Source organism: Rhipicephalus microplus, chromosome 1, assembly GCF_043290135.1.
Source record: "Rhipicephalus microplus isolate Deutch F79 chromosome 1, USDA_Rmic, whole genome shotgun sequence".
Lineage (NCBI taxonomy): Eukaryota > Metazoa > Arthropoda > Arachnida > Ixodida > Ixodidae > Rhipicephalus > Rhipicephalus microplus.
The window spans coordinates 207032124-207041343 of NC_134700.1; the positions used below are offsets into that span (position 1 = coordinate 207032124).

The 9220-nt window shown below is 46.2% G+C and overlaps 3 non-coding genes across 3 annotated transcripts; all 3 read right to left on the reverse strand.

Annotated features, from left to right (window-relative positions):
• Positions 1–3428: 3428 nt before the first annotated feature.
• LOC119182211 (U1 spliceosomal RNA) lies at positions 3429–3592 on the reverse strand. Its single transcript, XR_005111263.2, has one exon. It is a non-coding gene; the product is annotated as a U1 spliceosomal RNA (small nuclear RNA).
• Positions 3593–4048: 456 nt separating this feature from the next.
• TRNAG-GCC (transfer RNA glycine (anticodon GCC)) lies at positions 4049–4119 on the reverse strand. The gene has a single exon. It is a non-coding gene; the product is annotated as a tRNA-Gly (tRNA).
• Positions 4120–4639: 520 nt separating this feature from the next.
• LOC119182212 (U5 spliceosomal RNA) lies at positions 4640–4766 on the reverse strand. The gene has a single exon (XR_005111264.2). It is a non-coding gene; the product is annotated as a U5 spliceosomal RNA (small nuclear RNA).
• Between the last annotated feature and the right edge of the window lie 4454 nt (positions 4767–9220).

Consider the following 9220-nt stretch of genomic DNA (forward strand, 5'->3'; position numbering starts at 1 on the left):
ACGGTGGCAGCAAACTTCAATATTAAATTTTAAAATTGTTTGACGTCTCAATCTGCAAACGGAAAAATGGTGCGTTGCTTGCGGCTTGGCTTCGAGTGGGAACGAGTCGCTAACTCAATAGTTAATTCTGAAATTCCATCGCCAAGTAACACTAACGAGGCCGTTGCGATGAAAGAAGGCAAATAAATCACTGTCGCCTGGCATGTGTCTTCGTAGCTAGCCCATATATTAGTGCTAAAAACCTACGAGTTGATAAATTACCGCAGTCGCGTTTGAGAAACATCACATAATTATGGGTGTGGTTTTGCTATAGTGTGACAAAGAAAGCGTCACATAAATCACAAATACTTCTTTCTCTGCCACAGCCTTTTGGCCCACCTGACATGGAAGCAGCTGTGTACAATGGGCAAGGAACCTGCTACATGACATTCCTTGTGAAGAAGCAGCCCTGAGTGATACACGTGTTATGAGGTACCATTACATATATGTATAAAATACTGCTGTTTACTAGTTAACTGATTTTATTTGTTTACTTTAGAAAATTTCATGCATTGATTACGCATTGATTTCATGCATTGATATCTGGTGATGTTACTTGCTTTTCCAGACCGCCATGCAACGACAGGATGACTACCCCGAATGTCCACTCTGCAAGCACGTTGAAACATCTGAACGTCCACTCCAACAGGTCATCCCGAACCTCACACATGCAATGCTGTATTTGTGAATGTTTTGTCACGCATATCGTGGAGGGCTGCTTTAGATTGGCCACAAGCATGGAATCTACACTTCAATAACCTTGAAACTGTAACACTATTAGTTAGATTGTGTGGCACTGCTGAGCGGAACAACACAGGTTTGATCTCAGCCACAGTGGCCATATTCTGATGGGGGTGAAATGCTGAGACGCTCGTGTGCTTAAGGGTTTGTTCAATTCGCCCGCACAACATGATCCGTTTTACAAAGGGCTGCACCTCGCCATTCGTTTCCGTGGTGCAGCAATAGTATACTCTAAACCATGCCATTCATTTCAAAATAGCGCAGGAGAGGTACAGCACTAAACCTATGGTATGGTTTTCCAGTACCTGCTACTCTGACTGTGCCGGTTTGGTGCAGCTGCACGCACAGCTTAACAAACAACATAGCATTAGACGTAGGTGCCGTACCCGCCTGTAAAGACGCGGCGTGTTTTGCCAAGATTGCACCTCTTTAAACTAAGCGAACGAGAATAAAGATTCCACCTTATCAGTCACTCGTGATGCCGCACTGCTGAACTCGGGCTGCACAAGTTCTGAACTCCTTGCGCACAGCTGTGAACCAGTTCCCGTCGGTGCAGGTGAACTAAACTAACCCTTAAACGATGGAAGCTTGAAAATATGAAAAATCTGTCAACATGAGATGTCAAAGCAAATGTTTCGAAGGCAGTCTTTTCTCCTGCGAGGCTACAATGTCATTTGTTTTAACCCCTGGAAGCCAGAATCAATCTAAATTTGCCCACTACTGTACGACTCACGATCACTTCATAGTTGGCATGTGAATCGTCAGAAATTATTAATTGCATTACAATATGAACACCCCCTCAACGCGGGGATTACCAACATTTAGTTGTGCCTTGTGAGACAATTTACAATCTATACTCATAATTGTTTTGTCCTAATTAACTGTGTTTAGCTCATACAAGTTTACAAAAAATATACAATAAGGCTGCAATCAATTGCTTTAGCTTTGCACATATGCTCAATAGGCTCCTAAAATAATAAATCATAAAGGTGATGAGCACCTGCAGCACCGCTTCATCAAAGTTGGAATGCTGTCGTGAAGAGCAAGATTGTGTTCATTGGATGTGGTACTGTTATTTTTTTCATATAGCAGAGAAACGTCCCAGATTTCTTCGAGCACGTCTGCTTTTGTTTAAATTAAGTTGTGATAGCTATAGTGTCTACCACTACCAAGTGAAATTCTGTGCACTACAGTCATTTAAAAAATCTAGGAAATTGCACAGGTAGTTGAAACATACACGATCTTGACTTATCCACCGCCACACTGCAAGATAGTACGTATTTCAAGTCCTAACCTCTAAATGTAGCAGGGAGAAAATAACTTCAGCTTTCAAGCACAAGTATACTGAAAAAGTAAACACAATAGCAAGTGTGCACCTTTATTGATCCAGTATTTAGACAGATTCACACCATGTACCCCCGATTGATTTCAGGAGTGCTTGCTTGCAAGAGACTGCTCAAGTTCTATCGATATTTTTATGCAAAAAAAAGAGATTGAGCTCAGAGCTGAGCAGATAGTGTACAGTAAGATCACCAACAAAAATGTACAAACAAGAAAATCGTACAATGCGTACCTAAAGATTATTTTCTTAGAATCGGGCCTTTTTGATCTGTAACCACAGACTTCAGAACTGTTCCTTAAGCATACATGTTCGCTGCATACTCGGCAGACCAATCATTACCTGCGACGAGAAATTATAGCTGTAGTAACTGTGTAACTTAACTCTAACAACAAATGTACCAAGCCTGAAATATTTTTTAGGCCCATCACCTAAATACATATTACCTATGATATGGGCTCACGGCTGAGAATCAAAACTAGTGCCGACCCTGTCGACACGACGCGACATTGCACAATTGTGAAGTACTCAATGTAGCATTGCATAGTGAGAAAAAATCAGAACTGCACGCATCCGCAATCGCTTATTTAACAAATTTAGCAAAACTACATTGCTCTGAATTTTTGAGCTATTTATCGGCAATGTCCAACTTTCCTTTCCGATTCCGCATCATGCATTCACTTCACTTGAAGATCAACACTACAGGGCAAGCGCCGCATCTGACGGCAGAATCCGACCCTTGTCTTGAAGCCACGCTATTAAACTCGAACGCCGCAACACAATGAGACCGGCGCTCATTCAGCGATCTCGATGTTCAGTTATATGCATATGCTTGTTAGCTTTCCAAGAGTCTTTACACATGGGTTGAAAGCTTTCAATATGTATGAGTGACTTGTTTTGTTCGGACCCGACCGTATACATTGGTTGTACCGGCTTGGACACTCGCAATAAACGATGCAAACCTTACTTAATTGACGTTGTTTTTTGCCAGTCGAGGCCAACTAGGTCACCTGGCGTTAATTACAGACGCGAAGCGCGATTTAGCAACGAAAAAGAAATTACCAGAGGAAGAGAGCAGCGCGAACCACCCCACCTGCAAAAAAAAAAAAACGCGTCTGTTTATTGACTATGATAATAATGATAGTACTACCCGCGCTATCTGGCCTCGCGGAATTGCAGTTCAGTACACCGCCGCTACGTATTTGCATGTTATTGTGATACAACAAACCACAGGCACAGTTTCCAATCTCTAAACTGGTAGGTGTTCTGTGGTATTGAGTACCCGGAATCTTTCTTTCGATACAATATTAGGGGGATAGCGCGAACGCAGTCCCCCACTACCAAAAATTGCATGCCCCATCTGCCCCAGTTCGGGATAGTGGCAGGGGTCAGCACGAGCGCAGTGCAATGCCCGCGCCTCTCCCTGGGGGCACCGCCTAGTTGATCACGGTTACCCCAGCACCAGGTAAGTATGCCGTTGGAACGTTTTGAACTCGGTACCCACTGATAGCGACCCGCTAGGAAGCGCATGGGACTTGTGGAAGATGGCGTAAGGTTTCTCCTCTTTTTTAATTTGAATATGTGAAGCCATCGCATTGAGGACATCCAGTACACAAATTCACACACTCCTGTTATATCGAATTGCTTTTCGCTCGCACAAATATTGATAAAGGCTTGAAATTTGAGCGGGTATCACTCCAGCATTCGCAGAACCAGCGAGAACGTTCTGTACGCCGCCAGAGGCGCCACTGCAGTGGTAATTTGTATCTAATGGTCATTAACAAGACGTACGATTCATCAGACTAGCTGTCCTGAAATCCTAAATATCCAATTGTGATCGCGAAGAAAAAAAAAATGTTATGGCATTACCTTGGCAAACAAAACAAACCAATAAAATAAAAACGAAATATAGAAGCAAACAAAAAAAACTGCGTCGGCCGGGAATCGAACCCGGGCCACCCGCGTGGCAGGCGAGTATTCTACCACTGAACCACCGACGCTCAATGAACGGTTACTTTAACGCACAAACTACTGAAATGTGAGACGTAGTAAAGTCGTGTAGGCGTACATTGGTGCTTTACATGTACAAATGTACAGGGCTGCAGGAACTTCATTATCACAAAATGGGCAAAGGTATACAACGATTTCTCAATTAGATCAAATATTACGCGCGTATATCGATTACATTGAGCATTTAGATGCGAAACTTTTATGTACCAAGCGAAATTTTTCTAGCGAAGAGTTAACTGCTGGACAACACGGAAGTTACTCAATTGGGCTGTTTTAATAGTCAAGTAAGGAGCGCAGTTACTTTGAGGAAGCGTACCATGGAAGAAGAAAAATGTACGCACAAGCATCACATAGTCCTTAGAATACATTCTAGAGACCATAGCATGAAGCACAAGGCTCGAGGCGCCAGCACTCGTGCCGGGCATATCAAGCAAGAACTTCCCGCCGGATCAACACATAGTTATGCGAGAACCACGTGACTGAGCATCTGACTTTCGATTTCAACATTAGGCCCTGCCCAAACGGGCAAGGCCTCCCAAAAATTGGCCTATAGGCTCATTGGAGTGCCCCACCCCACGGTAATCTTTAGTAAAAGGCGAAAGATTAATCCGAAAAACATGAGGTGAGGCCTGAGCAATGACTGACAACCAGCGCGGTTAGACGCCTCACTTACAAAGGCCGTGCCAGGAGGACCAGTACTCTTTTACAATGAAAGCAATATTTTTTAAAATAAGCCAAAATATGTACATAAAACTTAATGTTTTTTTTCTTTTACCAATTCATTTGGATCAAATATTTTAACTAATAATAATATAATAAACGTGTATGCGTGCAAGGAATCTAATTTTAACATAGCAATATTGCGCTTCCATTGTTTTCAGACGCGATCATACGTTGTGAGCCAATAGATGGCGCAAGCACGCGGTCAAAAAAAAAAGAAACTGAAAATGAAAATGAGCAAACAGAGTCAGTGTGTCGGCGTTAGTGACGAATGTAATGAATTGAGTCTAACCTCGATTAGTATACACCTTTTCACGTGAAGGAAAAAAACACCGCCATGATGGGCTGTGCGCGGGTGCACAAAAGCTAAGGGCGCAGCGTTACCAGTGCATTTCCGAGGGGACGCGCCTATTTGCGCAGCCCAAGGAGGGCTATGGCGGTGCCCAGGGAGGCGTTTAAGAAAAGGTGAATAGTCCCTTTGTCGGGCCTCCCTGGTTTGTACGCCGGGAGGCAGGCCGCGTCTGTTTGGCGCCTGGTGCCGAACGGTGGCCCCCTTGCCAGCAACGTTTCTAGAACTAGGTAAGTTGCAAAACTGAGCGATGTTGCGCGGCGCAGCCGCTGCCAGCGACAAATGTGGCGCTGCTGTCGCATCCGGATTCTCTCACTGCATGCTCGCTTGTGTCACTCCCGTAACATCCGTCGCCTGTGCATGTTGCAGTACGTCGATATCTGTGGAGGCTTCTTTCGTCGTGAACAGTTTTGTGCTTCAGCGTGCCCTGTTCTGCTTTGTATGCGTTGCGTGTTTTCATCATGCCCATATGTTGCGTTCTCGGCTGTAGAGTAGCTACAGGAAATGAGAGACACCATGGCATTTCTTTTGTGCCCACGTGTACCTAAGCAGCGAGAGGTATGGGACCACGCTATTCCTCGTGCGGATAAGAAACTGTCCAGCAACTCGCGTGTGTGTGATATGCACTTTCGTGAGAAGGACATCCTGAAGACTTTCACGCACGTCATATGGTAAGAAGGTACAAATCGCAAGAGAAAAGTGGGACCTCGTCGATGGATGCGTTCCACGAATATTCCCGAAGTTGCCCGCTTACCTTTGTCGCGGAACTCTCGATAAATAAGCGAAAGCTGCCCTTAGGAGTGGGGTATTTTCCAGAATATTATCGGCGAAAAAGAATAGACTATCTTTGAGCACTGAGCTCGAAGACAGTGAAATAAGTCCCGACATGCCGTCAACTAGCGGCGTCATTTCGCTTCAAGACATAGAAAACGTTTGTTTGCATGCTGACGGAAAGTTGTTGAGAATGGCGAGACAAGACGTCTTGTGGTGTTTGTAGGGCTAAAAAAAAGCGCCATTTGTGGATAAAGGCGTCGTAGTCGCAGAAGACATGGCATTCACCATTAGCAGCCGTCACCATCGCTTGGCCAAGTAACCCGGCAAGGCAGATACCATCTACCGATATTCGGAACTTCTAGAGGACATAAAAAAGCTGAAAGTGTGTTCATGTTGTCCCATTGCGTCAGCAGGCGGACTCATGAGAAAATGACTACGAAGTGCTCACCGATACCCCAAAGTGCGGTCTCTGCTTGAAGCTTTGGTTGCAGCTGTGTTAACAGGTTTCATTAGAGGAACTCCAGAAAAAGCAGAGCGAAGACATGCTCAAGAAAATGGCCGCACGCGTAGCTTTTCGACGGTATAGGTTGCTAAAGAATGTGACTGACATGGAAAAAAAAGGCTGACTACATAACCAGACAAAAGCCACGAGATTGCGTCACATAGTTGTAATTTATTTTCAAGCACGAAAAACACAGCCACAAAAAAGGATTGAAGACATTGTAATTGGGTTTTCGCGTCTAAAAATCTTTTGGGAACGTACACCAACTAGCAACTAACTGAAAGACTCGCATGTTATGCTATATATCAAGCATTGTTTATTGTGGACTGTTCAGAGAACCATAATTATTTTGTATTTGCCTTACACTGCTAATTATTGCACAGTATTAAGTTTCTGCGGCAGCACAACAAATATCGATAATACTACTGTTGGCAAAGTTCAGAACGGCCGCCACGACGACTACGCGTTTTCGTCTTCTAGCGGAAGCTTGTTGCGCCGCCAGTGCCACCAAACCGGAAGCTATCCCGGCACCGTGTGACGAGAAGTCTTACGCGGGGAGTTTTGCAACTTACCTAGTCTAGAAACGTTGCTTGCCAGGGCATGGCCGTCTGCCCTGAAACAAAACGTCCCCCCCACACGACCCTGGGGGGGGGGGGGGAGGCAGTGCCGGGAAAGACGTAGGATGATGATGGGATTATGAGTTAAGTGTGCCTCTGGGACAAAGCGCTTCGGCACCGCGTCTCCTTTTTATCTGGCAACGGCACCTCGATTAGTGGTTCTCTAGTCATGTACGGTACGGTTGCGTACGGTCAGATTAGTCACAGGACTTTGTCCTACGTAACCTCTCTGTTCTGGATGCAAATTAACGCAACTTGAGATGGATGCCCACACGAAAGACGCCGTGATGAGCTCTTTTCGACTATCGAGAGTGTCATTTCAGCAGCGTGGATTTTGTCTATACTTTTCTTCTCGTTTGTGTGTGTGTGTGTGCGTGTGTGTGTGTGTGTGCGCGCGCGCGTGTGTGTGTGTGTGTGTGTGTGTCATGTGTGATCGCATAAATTAATTTCTAGCGGTTTTTTGTGTGAATCAAAGAGTTTATTTGCGCAGGTTATGAGCGAAAAATTGCAGCAATAACGTAAATATATGTTAATTACCATCCATTAATACATCTCTTCTTTTCACTGTGAGAAATAACTCCGTGTAACTTATTCGGTCATGTGGAACTGCGTGGATTCCAAAGAGATATCTAGGGTTTGCAGCACACACTTGGTTAGAAACGTACTGTGACATCACCCCTCGCCCATCATATGTGCTTCTATGCAGTCTACGCGAGAATAGATAGAGAGAAAGCACCTGACTTACTCATGCTGTCAAAACTACAAGGACAGTATTGCCATGAGATGAGCTTCTCACAGAATACTGGCTTACTACTAGAATACAGAGAATACTGGCTTACTAAAAATATTGACGTCAGGTGACTTAAATTTTGGGACAAGGAGTTCGAAAGTGTAGAAGAATTTGAAGAAGGAAAAGTGTCGTTTGTTTTTGATGCTCCAATGTAATGCCGAAAGTAGTGAGGTCAGTGAGGTATCTAGGGAAGACATGGATAAGGCAGCGTCTGCAGCAGGTGGGCCGGAGAGGCACACACACACTACGGCCATGTATGTGGGCAGTCTTGCACCCCAGGGTGGATCCGACCACAGCAGATGCAGTGTTCAGGCCAGGTGTAGCATTTCTTGACATGGACAAATTGGCCACGCTGCCCGCACTGGAGTGGTCGGGGCCTGGCCGGTCGTACAGGGAAGCGCATGTGAAACAGCGTCACCTGCTCTGTGGGAACGGAACTCCGAACAGCAGGGTGACTGTGTGCCCCTCCCTGGTGTCCGACAGCACAATCATCGTGGACAGGAGGCCAGGCAGCAGGGTCCCCACCTTCGGGCCTCTGTCAGCACCATGCAGGTAGCCGGTGCTTGTCCGAATGTCTGCCGGCTCCTTGGCAGTGACCGGTATGCTTTGCAGCTCCGAGATGGCCAGGAGCTTTTCCAGGCCTTTCCTGGTGGTCGCGTTTACCGCCACGATGTTCTGGCGATGGTTCACCCTGATTTCAGCGACTCCAGGGTGCGACGACAGTGCCTGAACAAAGCTCAGGCGGGGGATGCCGCGGGAGGAGCCCGCGAGAGCTGAGGGCCGGTAGAGCGCCGTCTAAACGACCGCAAGGCTGACTGGCAGCCATCAGCAGCCAGTCTTTTGGCATGCCGGAGTGCAGCCTCCGATCATACCTGCTGGAAAGGCCCCTCGGCATCTGGCTCGTCCTCCGGGACACTGGGGACGGCAGAGCGCTGGACTGGAGGCCTCCCTGAGGTGGCTTAGCCTGCTGGAGAAACCCGAGGTCCCTGAGAGAGTGGATGACATGATTACCCGCGGGTGCAGCAGGCGTCCTCCTGACTGTGTTTGCTTTGTTTGTGTGATCGTGGCTTTTTCGCAAAAATGACTATATGCTGAAAGATCGTCGTCAGAATTCTCTTTTGACTAACGATAAAGGCTTCTCATTTGGTCATTCCATGCGAAACCTACCAGCCATTTCGGCGACTATTTCAAATGCAATAAGGCGTTTACTAGCCGGAAACCAGCGAGCATACACAAGGGCGACAGTCACGTCCAAGCACGGACTCTCAGCGCGAGCGGCGTCCTTTTTTGGGTAGACCCACTAGAAGGCACTTGAGAGTTCGACCAATTTCAGTGTTCG